The sequence below is a fragment of the Hyperolius riggenbachi genome, chromosome 4 (genome assembly GCF_040937935.1).
Source record: "Hyperolius riggenbachi isolate aHypRig1 chromosome 4, aHypRig1.pri, whole genome shotgun sequence".
Classification (NCBI taxonomy): Eukaryota; Metazoa; Chordata; class Amphibia; order Anura; family Hyperoliidae; genus Hyperolius; species Hyperolius riggenbachi.
In genome coordinates, this window is record NC_090649.1 from 5,230,144 (window position 1) to 5,242,058 (window position 11,915).

At 42.8% G+C, this 11,915-nt stretch overlaps 1 pseudogene; it reads left to right on the plus strand.

The window, feature by feature from the left end:
• LOC137571081 (vomeronasal type-2 receptor 26-like) overlaps window positions 1–11,131 on the plus strand; it is a 125,263-nt pseudogene extending 114,132 nt beyond the window's left edge.
• The last annotated feature ends 784 nt before the right edge of the window (window positions 11,132–11,915 follow it).

The window sequence follows — 11,915 nt, forward strand, 5'->3', positions numbered from 1 at the left end:
TAATATTAACCTCTTCCCCACTGCTGCTATATATATATATGTCCTTCACTTAAGAACCAGGGGCATAGATGTGCATGTTGTTTACACCACCGCTCGTGATCGCTCTCTTGTTTGCCTCCTCTGCAGTCCTGCTGGTCTGTGATCGGTGAAAGGGAACATGTGTTCCCAAAGCCAATCAAAGTGCCTGTAATGAATAAAGATAATGAATCGGCATCAATGAGATGCTAGTGTTCATTCTGAAAGTGAAAGTAAGAAACACATACATGACACTTCCTGTGTACTGTTCACAGTACATAGGAAAAAACTGTGGTGACATCTTGTGGCCAAAAAGTAAAAATGCACCCATATAAGCAAACTACAGTAAAAAAAAAAAAAAAAAAAATCAACCCCCTTTGTTTAGTATCCCATTATCCCCCCTCTTCCATAGCAGCAACCATAAAAGATTTGTTAAAAACAATACATATATAATTACCTTAGGGATTTAGATTTTTTTTCATATGTGTATCATACGGTATATTACTGTTATTTTTGCAAATAAAGGCTTATTATAATTGATTTGAATTTATATAGTAAAAATAAATAAATAAATACAACTAAATGGAAAAAAATACACCTTTATTTCAAAACCTGTGGTGGGGAAGTTTAACATCAAGAACATTGATAACATTGATAATAATAATAATAATAATAATAGTTACCTAATATTTCACATAAAAGTAAATCACTCATCTGAAATCTCTCCATTTTCCTGGCTGTATTATGTATGTATTATGAGCTTCGTATAAACTGATTTTCACCACATATTCTGCTAAAATAACTATATAGGTTCTTTACCCAACAAACAGCTTCATTACTGGATGAAAGCTCAGAGACGCATGGTCGGGGATCTGGTCTTCGATAAACATGGAGAATTTGTCACACCGTTCGAAATTTGGAACTGGAGAACTTTTAAGAATGACTCTAAGTTTGTGTACTTTATTGGCAAAACCCGGACCTATGACCAGTCTCTCCCGGAATTCTCCATCAGAGTGGAAGCCATTCTATGGAAATATGGCAGTAACGAGGTTAGATCTCTTCTCTACCACAGACGTTCTTTCATTTCTCTCACATTGTACATGACAACAAAGATGGACACTTGATTCACAAAAGAGTGCTAACTGATAGCACGGCCGTTTTTGCGCGAATGTTCTTGTTGTGCGCGATTGTGAATTTTCATGCAAAACGATAACGGTTTAGAGCGCAAACATCAATTTCTGCACGCAAACGATATCAATTGCATGCAAAAACGTTATCGTTTCACGTGAAAATTCGCAAACGCGCGCAACACAAAAATTCTCGCGAAAACGGCCTTGCTATCAGTTACCACTCTTTTGTGAATCAAGCCCTAAGAGTGAAGTAAAATACCATCTGTACTCTCTCTCCCATAGATCAGTTCTCCACTTAGTGATCTTCAGTCTCGTCTTTAAACAATTAAAAAGACCTATCAAAAGGGATGCTAATCTGGGCAACTGATACCTTAGAAGAATGATTGGAATGAGAAATATAAAGGTTTAATAAGGTAAGTGATGAGCGTCCCTCAAGTGAACAACTGGCAATAGATACAATAGTGGCAAGGGCACCTAACTGACCTGAGGTGTTTATATCATGAAACGTCATCTGACGCTGTAATAAACCCTTTTTACCTGTTGCCAGTTGTTTTCTTAGGTAAGATCATTAATTACCTTTTCAAACTTTTCTTAAAGGAACACTATCAATTAACATAAAAATAGTTTGGGAAGTGCTGTTAAGTACTAGTGTATACATTTGAATGCTTATCTCTTTGTTTACTGTTATCAAACTCCATTCACACTTTAGTGACGCCAAAATCTGACGGACTACATCATGAGGGGAGGGGGTAATTCCCTCACACTGCATCTGTTAATCCTGTGTGTGAGGGGAAGCTCTCGGCAGCGGCCTGTCATTGACTGAGCTGTCTGCAGAAAGCAAAGGAAATGTGTCTTACGTGCAGCATAAACATTTGTAATAGTGTGTGAAACCTGACACCAGAGCCATAGCTTATAGCTCTACTTCAATATTACACTGTTCTTAGCATTCCAGACTGCAGAGTTTCACCTCTGCAAATGAGACATTCCAAATGTAGCTAAAATCTGCACACAATGAATTACAGCTTTTGCCTCTGATATTTAACATGAAAAGTAGGAAAATGTTTGCACAGCTACTTAGACATTATTTGCACACTGTCATTTTAGAACACTTGGTCTGAAACTGTTCCTTTAAAGTTATTTTATTCTTTTTTTAGGGGTTTTCTTTTTTTTTCACTTAGTATTTTACGTCAGCAATATATAGATAGAGGACGTTTTTTTCTGATGCTAGAAAATTACTATAAAAATGGCTATCCTGAATAATTTACTGCATTTTACTTGGCTTACAGTTTAAGAAAACCCCGAAATCTCAGCCCATTAAGATATAGTGCAAAGGCTCAATATTCTGGAATCAATGTGTCAGACTGTAATCAGCTAATTCACCCAAACACCTGCACAGGGCTCCTCTTTCATATCTTAGTTTCCTTCTTTAAGTAGAATTTCTGAAATAAATGGAATTTTACACGATATTCTAATTCTTCGAGCTTCACCTGTGAATTGTCTGTGATGACCTTGTCCTTCTCCTCAGGTCCCGAGGTCTCAGTGCTCAGAGACGTGTTTGCCGGGAAGCAGGAAAGTGCCGAGATCCGGGATCCACTCCTGCTGCTACGACTGTGCGGAGTGCTCAGCCGGGGAGATCTCCAATGTCACCGGTATATAGTGCTGCTGGTATTAATACATATTAAGCTCATATATATCCTACAGTAATGTAACGCCCCATACAGACGCTCAACCGCCATCTTTTACAGTGAGCGAAAATCAAACGCTTTGGGAAAATTGAATGACAGTCTTCACATGTAGACATGCAGATGACTGAGCGAGATCGACAGATAGGAAGAGGTTGAATCGTTCCAGCTGTCGGATTGATTTTGGAAAAGATGGTGAAAAGACGTCTGCAATCTGTGAATGTGTACACATATCTAGTATGATTATGCTATATGTACTATGGTGAAGAGAAGTAACAGTGGGGCTTTAACAATTTGGTAAACACCAAAGTCTTTGAAGCGGATCCGAGATGAAAAACTAACTATAACAAGTAACTTGTCTATATATCTTATCTAAAGTTTAGATGGTTTACACAGCAAATCTAGCTGCAAACAGCTTCAATAGAATATGATTATTTCTTCCTGTGATACAATGACAGCAGCCATGTTGTTTGTAAACATTACACACAGGCAGGCTTATCTGCATCTTCAGCACTCAGCCTGTGAAAAAAAATTAATCCCCCTCCTCCTCCCCTCTGCCTCTGAAATCTCTGGCTAGTAATACCTCCCCCTCCTCCTGCCCAGACTGAGCTCCCATGAGCCCTTGCTACTGCCAAGGCTCTCTGAAAACCTGTGGGCGAGGCTTGCTTAGTTTATAGGGAATTAGAGTAATAAAACAAAAACAAAAGTATTTGGCTTGAGGAATGCCCTATAAACTATAGGAAAGGAACACAATTATGCAATGGTTCACCTCGGAACCACTTTAAGGAAGTCGCTTGTTTTGTCGTGCGTAGGGATGCTCATTCGGATTCCGCGGAAATGCAATTTCCAAAATTCCAATCGGAAATTGCATTTCCGCATCGGAATGCGGAAATCGGTAATGCAAGTGCATTAGGCGGATTTCTGCCGGAAATCGCGGAATTTTCGCCGGAAATCGCGGAAATTCCGCCCGACTTTAACATCGATTTTCTCAAAAACTATAAGGTCTTTTTGAAAACTTTTTTTTGCATCTTGTTCAGGAGATTCTGTTTAATAAACCCTGACAATTTGGTGTTTCTAGGACTTACGGGGGCTTTGCTATTAACCGCAAAATTCGGCGGATTTTTACTGTAATGTAAAATGCAGAAAATCTGCATCTGCCTATTTCCTGCATTTACATTACAGTAAAAATCAAGGTTTGTTAAACACAATCTTCTGAACAAGATGCAAAAAAAGTTTTCAAAAAGACCTTATAGTTTTTGAGAAAATCGATGTTAAAGTCGGGCGGAATTTCCGCAAATTCCGGCGGAAATTCCGCATCGGAATGCGGAAATTGGTAGCGGAAAGCGGAATCGGTAATTGGTGCATGACGGAATGTGGATTTACCGCGGAATCGGAAATTGCCATTTCTGACCATCCCTAGTCGTGCGGTATGTATTGTGCACGTCAAAGCATATCTTTTTATGGCTTAAATTTGCCTTCTCTTTTGTACTTAGCACCCTTGGTTGAGCGTGTGTATGGGGCGACAAATAATAAGATTAGTCCTGCTTGAATTGGTGTCAGTTTTCAGATAAACAGCAATCACCGGATATCCACCTGAATTACTTCTGCTACGAGTCTCCCCGAATCTGATCTATATAATCAGGAAGAGCACCTTCATAGTCAGGTCACAGTCATAGCAACAGACAGAATGGCACATAAACCATAGACAATTACACCATGCCTCTAAACAAGTCCATAAAACTAGCGTTCTGTATCAGGAGCTGCTCGATCATTTCATTTCCAACCACTTCCCACATCCGCTCCAAGCTTTCTCTGCGCATGCTCTGCAGATCTGCATTTCATGAACTACCATTCCTTATAAACACATCAAAACATGATGACACAAATCAGTCACACGAAAAGATATTTCTCAAATGTTCAGCTCCTAAATTGTTAAGCAAAGTTATTAAAGCAAACCTCTAAGGAATAAAAGGTGAAAAGTTTCATACTCACCTAAGTAGTGGGAAGCCTTTGGATGCTCCAGCGGTTTTCCTCATCCTCATTGAGCCTTAGTACCAGGGCTGGGCCGAGGCAGGGGCAAGAGAGGCTCCAGCCTCAGGGTGAAGTATAGGAGGGGGTGCAAGGCTGGGCCGCGGCAGAGGCAAGAGAGGCTCCAGCCTCAGGACGCAGTGTAGGAGGGGGTGCTCAACTCATTCAGCTATCATTCCCCTATTGTGATTGAAGCAGAGAGAAATAAGGAAAGGGGATACATGGCAGTGACTGCAAGCCAGATAACTAGAGATTAAGGTGTTGGGGGCCGTGGGTGCCTCTTAGTCTAATAGCAATCAGTGTATGATGGCTGGGGTGGGAGGGATGGAGGGGCGCACTTTGGTGTCTCAGCCTTGGGTGCTGGAGGACCTTGTCCCGGCTCTGCTTACTACTACTGGGGTATCTAATTTTTATTGCAGTTTTCACTGCAGGTACACTTTAAAGTGAGATTAGACTCCCAAAACTAAAATGTTAGGTACATAAAAGAGTATGTGAAAGCATTTCCAAGCATCCCCTGCGTGAATTATAATTATTTAGTATTTATACAGCACAGAGTAGACATCTTGTGAGACACTTTACGGAGAACAGTATAAGATAGCTTATCTCTGGCTCATCAGCAAATGGAACTATTGCCATCTGAACAGCTTTCTGCCTGTGTCTTCATTCTGATCCCTCCCTCTGCTGAATAAACACATTGCCCTGAGACATTTCAGCAGAAAAGGAGGTGGGCAGAGTGAAGGGAGCAGACAGAGAGCTACAGCTGGCAATTATTACATTTGACCAGCAATAAGCTATCCAGAACTGTTCTCTGCAGTGAAAATAAATGTTTTTGCACGCAGGAAGTGCTTGGAAATGCTTTCCAAATAGAATGGAGGTCACATGGTGCAACAGTGTCACACTGCCAGTTGAGCTGCTGTGTGTCTGGGATGGAACACCCACTCTACTGGAAATAAGGAGCTACTGGATGCAGCCAGCCATGAACCAGGCAGGAACTTTCAGTATATTTATGGTAAAAAGTACAACTTGCCATGCAGATAATTGTGAAGGGCTGATTAATGTAAATATGTTACCATATGCATCCTCCTCCTCCTCATTCATCTAGCTGACTCTGACTTTTCTAGTCCATATGTACTTTTGCATGCCAGATGAGTCTGCCAATTGCAGCTTCTTTCAGCTATTGCATAGGCATGTTCATAGCTTCCCGTCTGCTGTACATCCATCTTAGCCTCTGCCATCCTCTTCTTCTTTTGCACTCCATTTTCCAAGTATCAAGGATTTCTCCAAAGAATCCAGTCTTCTCATTATGTGACCAAATTATTTGAGTTTTAATAGTAGTGTCAGCCTTTCCAGTGGCATTATTCCTGTAAGTATTGATTGGTTAGATCTTCTGACAGTCCAGGGACCTCTCAGCAGCTTTCTCCACTCCTACAGTTCAAAAGCATACATGTTTCTCCACATGACTGTATTTATAGTCTAATTTTCACAGCCATATGTTACTACTGGGGAGACCATAGCTCTAACTATCCTAATCCTTATTGGTAATGCAAAACTTGCCACAGATTTGTGATCCCAGGGAGGCAAAATCTGCTGCAACTTTTACTTTTTCTCCATCTATTTGCAGATGGTTCATTGGAGCAGATGGCATGACTTTAGTTTTCTTGATGTTAAGCAGTAGACCAGCTTTGGCACTTTCTTGTTTGTCGTTCGTGACTAGGCTTGTTCATTCTTCCTCAGTTTCAGCCATCAGAGGGGTATCACCGTCATATCGCAGATGGTTAATATTCCTGCCAGTTATTTTACTTTCAGAATGTGACTCATCTAAAACAGCTTTCCACATTGCATATTTGGCAAACAAGTTAAAGAATTAAGGAGACAATATGCAACCTATGCACAAATAATGCTAAATATAAGTGTGATTCCTTAAAGAGACTCTGCAACAAAATGTTCAGCCTTATTTCTTCTATCCTATACCTGTTTTAATGTGGTCTGGATTACTGCAGCCTTTCCTAGTTGCACTGTCTCTGTAATATATCTGATCTTCTTTTCTTTGTCAAGCTTTGTCAACCCAGAGAGGAATGCACTGCCTCTGCTGTGATAGGGAAAAGTTATGCACGTCCTCTCCACTCCCCCTGCAGGCTCTGTGTGTGTGTGCTTTGCTTATTAGTCACAGACAGCTCTCTGCTCTCCGTTTCAGCTTGTCTGAGGGGGAGGGAGCTGCACATGCTGAGAAACTGAGAATCCCTGACTGGAGTTCACTATGTAATAAAGACTTGTAGTATACTGTAACATAATATATATATATATATATATATATATATATATATATATATATATCACTTCCTGGTTAGCAGGCTTTTTTTTTTTTTAAACACTGCCCAACACTGGCGATTAAAAGCCAGGATTGTGACGGAGAGCGGCAGAAACAGCAAAGAGGGATCCAGGAGATCACAGGGACTCGATTGGTATGTTTTTTATTGTACAAATCGAACAGTACAGATTCTCTTTAAGACAGAAAGTGGTTACAAATATTTTGCTTCATGTCAGCAAGAGAGATGTCCCATGATGCACCACCACTGAACAGGCAAAGCATGCCTAAAGGCCCAGCACACATCCGGAACCTCTGCAGTGTACAGTGTGCCAATGTAGCCTATTCACTTTAAATCAGAAGGAACCCCATTGGTCTGCTAAGGACCAATGGGGCTCCTTGGAGCCCAAATACAAAGATGCTAAGTCCCGCCGGCTCCCGCTGCCCTCCCCGCCTCTCCCACATGTCACCCACATGTCACCTACATGTGGGTGACATGTGGGTGACAGATGTGGGCGGGGTGGACAGCGGGAGCCGGCGGGGACTTAGCGTCCTGCACGGACGCGTAAGTGTATACAGCGGCTGAGCGTCGAGTGACGTCGGGTGCGGCGTAGTTACAATGTAACAAAGTTGTTACATTGTAATAACTTTGTTACATTGTAACTGATTAGCCAATTTCCGAGGATATTGCGTGGGATCATTTATTTAAAGGGACAAGTAAGTATTAATGGTTAATTAAGAATATTAAAGGACTTTTTTCGTGGTTATGTTTTTTGTTCAATTAAAATACTTTTTCTAAGTGTTTGTGTGTTTATTTACTTTTAACTCTTAAAGGAAATGGGTAAGGGGTACAAGTACCTCTATACTCATTTCTCCTGGGAGGGGGGGTGGGCATCTGGGGGACCCCTTTTTAAAGGGGACTCCCAGATGCCACCATGAACCCCCCCCCCCCAGGAAATCGCGGTCTCCACCTCCACCGCCCATCGGAGGTGGAGAAGAGCCCCTTGTCCTTGGATTGGACAAGGGCTCGGAGGGGGAGGGGAAAGCTTGGCTGCCCCTCCCCTTCTGAGACCCCCCAATCCATGGACCATGCGGACTGGTATAGTCAGGGTTCGGAGCCCCACGCGGCCGGTGCTCCGCATTCTGGCTATCCCAGCCTGCATGGGGGACAAGGGGTTAAAGAGGTCTGGGAGGGGGGACCCCACGTCATTTTTTTTTTATATTTCCCACACTCAGAACGAAGTAAGTAAAACTCTTCCCATTTGGGGGAATCTATGAAAATAATACAATATTGTTACCTGTGCAAAAAACATTTTCCGCATTTGAAAGAATTTCGCATCATAATCGCAAATTTCGCATGCGTAATTATAGTAATGCGAAATTACGAAAATTTCGGCTCAACTCTAGCCACATGTCACGTGTCACTTGGCACGTGTCACGTGGCACTTGCCAAGTGGCACGTGACACTTGGCAAATGACACGTGGCAAGTGCCACGTGACACGTGGCAAGTGCCAATTGCCACCTGCCACGTCCAGCATGCTCCTGGCACACGTTACACCTGCTGCTGCTGCATTGCCCTGCTCTTGCTGCCTGTGCAGCTCCCACCGCCAGGACAGGGTGCCACAGGCCACTGATACCACCTATATTAAACCCAAAACACAATTGCTACATAATTTTCTGGAGGTGTCTTGGCTGAAAACTGTCATGTCCCAGTTGTGCGATTGGACTTTGGACACAATGTGGGCTGCACGACCGCTGTCTGGAACCTAGGCCTGATGTTAATTGACAGCCATTTTTTTTTGGGGGGGGAGGGGGGGTTAATGATGATACATGCCTCATTTACCTTTAAAAATGTTAAAGCAATTTAAAGGCCACTTCCATTTTTTCTATCCAGATACCTGAATCCAGCCAGATACCCCGGATACTGAGGTCAGATATCCGATTCGGATTCGGATCACAAAAGTTTGAACTCGGATATCTGACCCGGATCGGCTATCTGGGTATCCGGATTTTGAAAAGGGGTATCCGAGCACCACAAAATGTGAAATAGAAATAAAAAGATTCCCGGCCGCATAAATGTATTTGGAGGCCGGCTCGCTGCGGGCAAATGTATCCCGGGGGGGGGGGGGGTAACTGAATGAATTCCTCTTGCAGCAATGTGAGATGAAGCCACCTATTCACCTCTGCCTCCTCCCCCTGCTCCTCTCCTATGCAAGCTTGGTACTCGTTTGTAGCAGCAGGTAATCCTGCAGAGCGGGTGCCGGAAGAAGCCATGTCTGCAGCCTCCCCGCTCTGCTTCCCTGCCGCTGCTCTGGGGGACACGTGTGTCCCTGACTGCCACAGCTGCATAGAGGAGGGGCAGGGGGAGGAGCCAGAGCCAAAGAGGCGGCTTCAGCTTCATCTCACATTGCCGCCTGTGGAATTAATTCAATTACACCATTGGATACATTTATCCGCAGCGAGCCGGCCACCAAATGCATTTATGCAGCCTGGAATCTTTCTATTTCTAACATTGACCGCAGTGAGACGGCCACTTCGCGTTTTGACTCGCCAGAACCCGAAGTGTCCAGACTTCGGATTCTGGCCGTAACGTACATACAATCCACGATTTGTCATTTGTGATAATTCTCCATGGTAACATACCTCATCACAGCGTGGTTGGTATTGTTACTCCTATAATCTGGATATCATTTGTGAATGTGGGGAGAACGTGCAGAAAAACACAAAAAGATTTCCAAAAGAAGTGATTGCAAAAGGGAAGGTTGGGAGATTTTATCGGGGACACTTTCGAGAAAAATAACCTGTTGCATTATAAGCCTGGTGATTGCGATGTAAGCAGGATGTTTACCCGGGAAGAGGAGAGAGTCAAATAGCTGTGAATGAAATAAAATAAGAATGCCTTTTTATTATTGTGTACATTTTACAGCGGTGAAGGCATGTGCAGCAATAGCTAGCATTTATTTTTTATGTATTTATCCTGCAATTATAAATGTCCATTGTCTACCACAGTACCAGGGATAGATCATTATATAACTACAATTGTATGTCTTTGTTTCCAGACAGTGAAAATTGCCAGACATGCCAGTATGATGAATGGCCCAATGAGAAGAAGGATCGGTGTGTCCCCAAAGTGCTGGATTTTCTGTCGTACACTGGTGACATTATAGCTGTGTTCTTTTCTGTGTCCTCTGGTGGTTTTTCTCTTATAACTATGCTGATATTAGGCATTTTTATCTCACACCGAGACACGGCCATTGTGAAAGCCAACAACAGGAACCTGAGCTTCATTCTTCTGCTCTCCATCATGCTGAGCTTCCTCTGTGTCTTCATGTTCCTCGGACGTCCTGTTGATGTGTCCTGCTTGCTACGCCAAATCTGCTTTGGAATACTCTTTACTGTTGCAGTGTCCTGCGTCCTGGGCAAAACCATCATGGTCTACATAGCATTTAAGGCCACCAAGCCTGGCAGCTTATGGCAGCGATGGATTGGAGCCAATATTGCCAACTATGTGGTCCTCTTTTGTTCATCCATTCAGGTCATAATCTGTGTCATCTGGTTGTCAATCTCTCCTCCCTTCCTAGAGATGGATTTCTACTCTTCTCAGGGAAAGATCATCATTCAGTGCAACGAGGGGTCTCTTCTGGGATTTTATTCTGTCCTTGGCTACATGGGCCTTCTGGCTGCTGTGAGTTTTCAATTGGCCTTCATGGTGAGGACATTACCAGACATCTTTAATGAGGCCAAGTACATAACATTCAGCATGTTGGTGTTCTGCAGTGTCTGGATTGCCATGATCCCAGCTTATCTGAGCACCAGAGGAAAGTACATGGTGGCTGTGGAGATATTTGCCATACTGGCCTCTAGTGGTGGGCTGTTAGGCTGCATATTTCTGCCCAAATGTTATATTATTTTCTGGAGGCCAGAACTGAACACCAAAGCATGTTTACTGGAGCGAAGAAACTGGCAATAAATAGTATAATAACTGATTACCATGACTTTTATACACTGTATATTCTTCTTCTTCTTATTATTATTATTATATTATTATTAATATTATTATTTATAAAGCACTAATTTATACTGTGGCAATGTACAAAGTAAGAAACACTGCAAAACAATACAAACACCAGTATACAAAAAATACAGAATTGGTACAAAATACGGAATTGACAATATCAGAATCAGAATCACTTATTTCACGAAGCATTACAGGCTCATGCCTGGAATTGGGTTTGGCACATACAGAGCTCAGCATCTACAAGGACCTGACAATAGTGCAATATACAAGAGACATACAGGATAAGCATCTAACAAGATACTACAGATAGAGGTGACAGACTATGAGGGTTGAGCCCATGAGGGCAACCAGTGCCATAAGTTCCAAGCACAATGACTGTGACAGGGTCAGGTCTGTGAACCTAAAAAGGAGGGGTGAAGGTGGAACGTGGGTGGAGTTCAGGAGGTTGACGGGAGAGGGGAAAAATGAGTTCCTGTGCCTCGTACTCCTGGTGGGGATGACCCGGAATCTTCACCCTGAATCTAGGCGACAGAAGTAGCAATGGTCAGGATGAGAGGGGTCCTTGGCTATCTTCAGCGCTCTAGTGCGCAGTCTTGAGTTGTAGAGGAGGTCAAGTGGAGGGAGGGGTTTCCAGATGGTTCTCTCTGCTGATCTAATGACCCTCTGGAGTTTGTGTCTTTCGCTGATGGAGGAACCAGTGCACCAGACCAGGAGAGAACAACAGATGATAGATTCT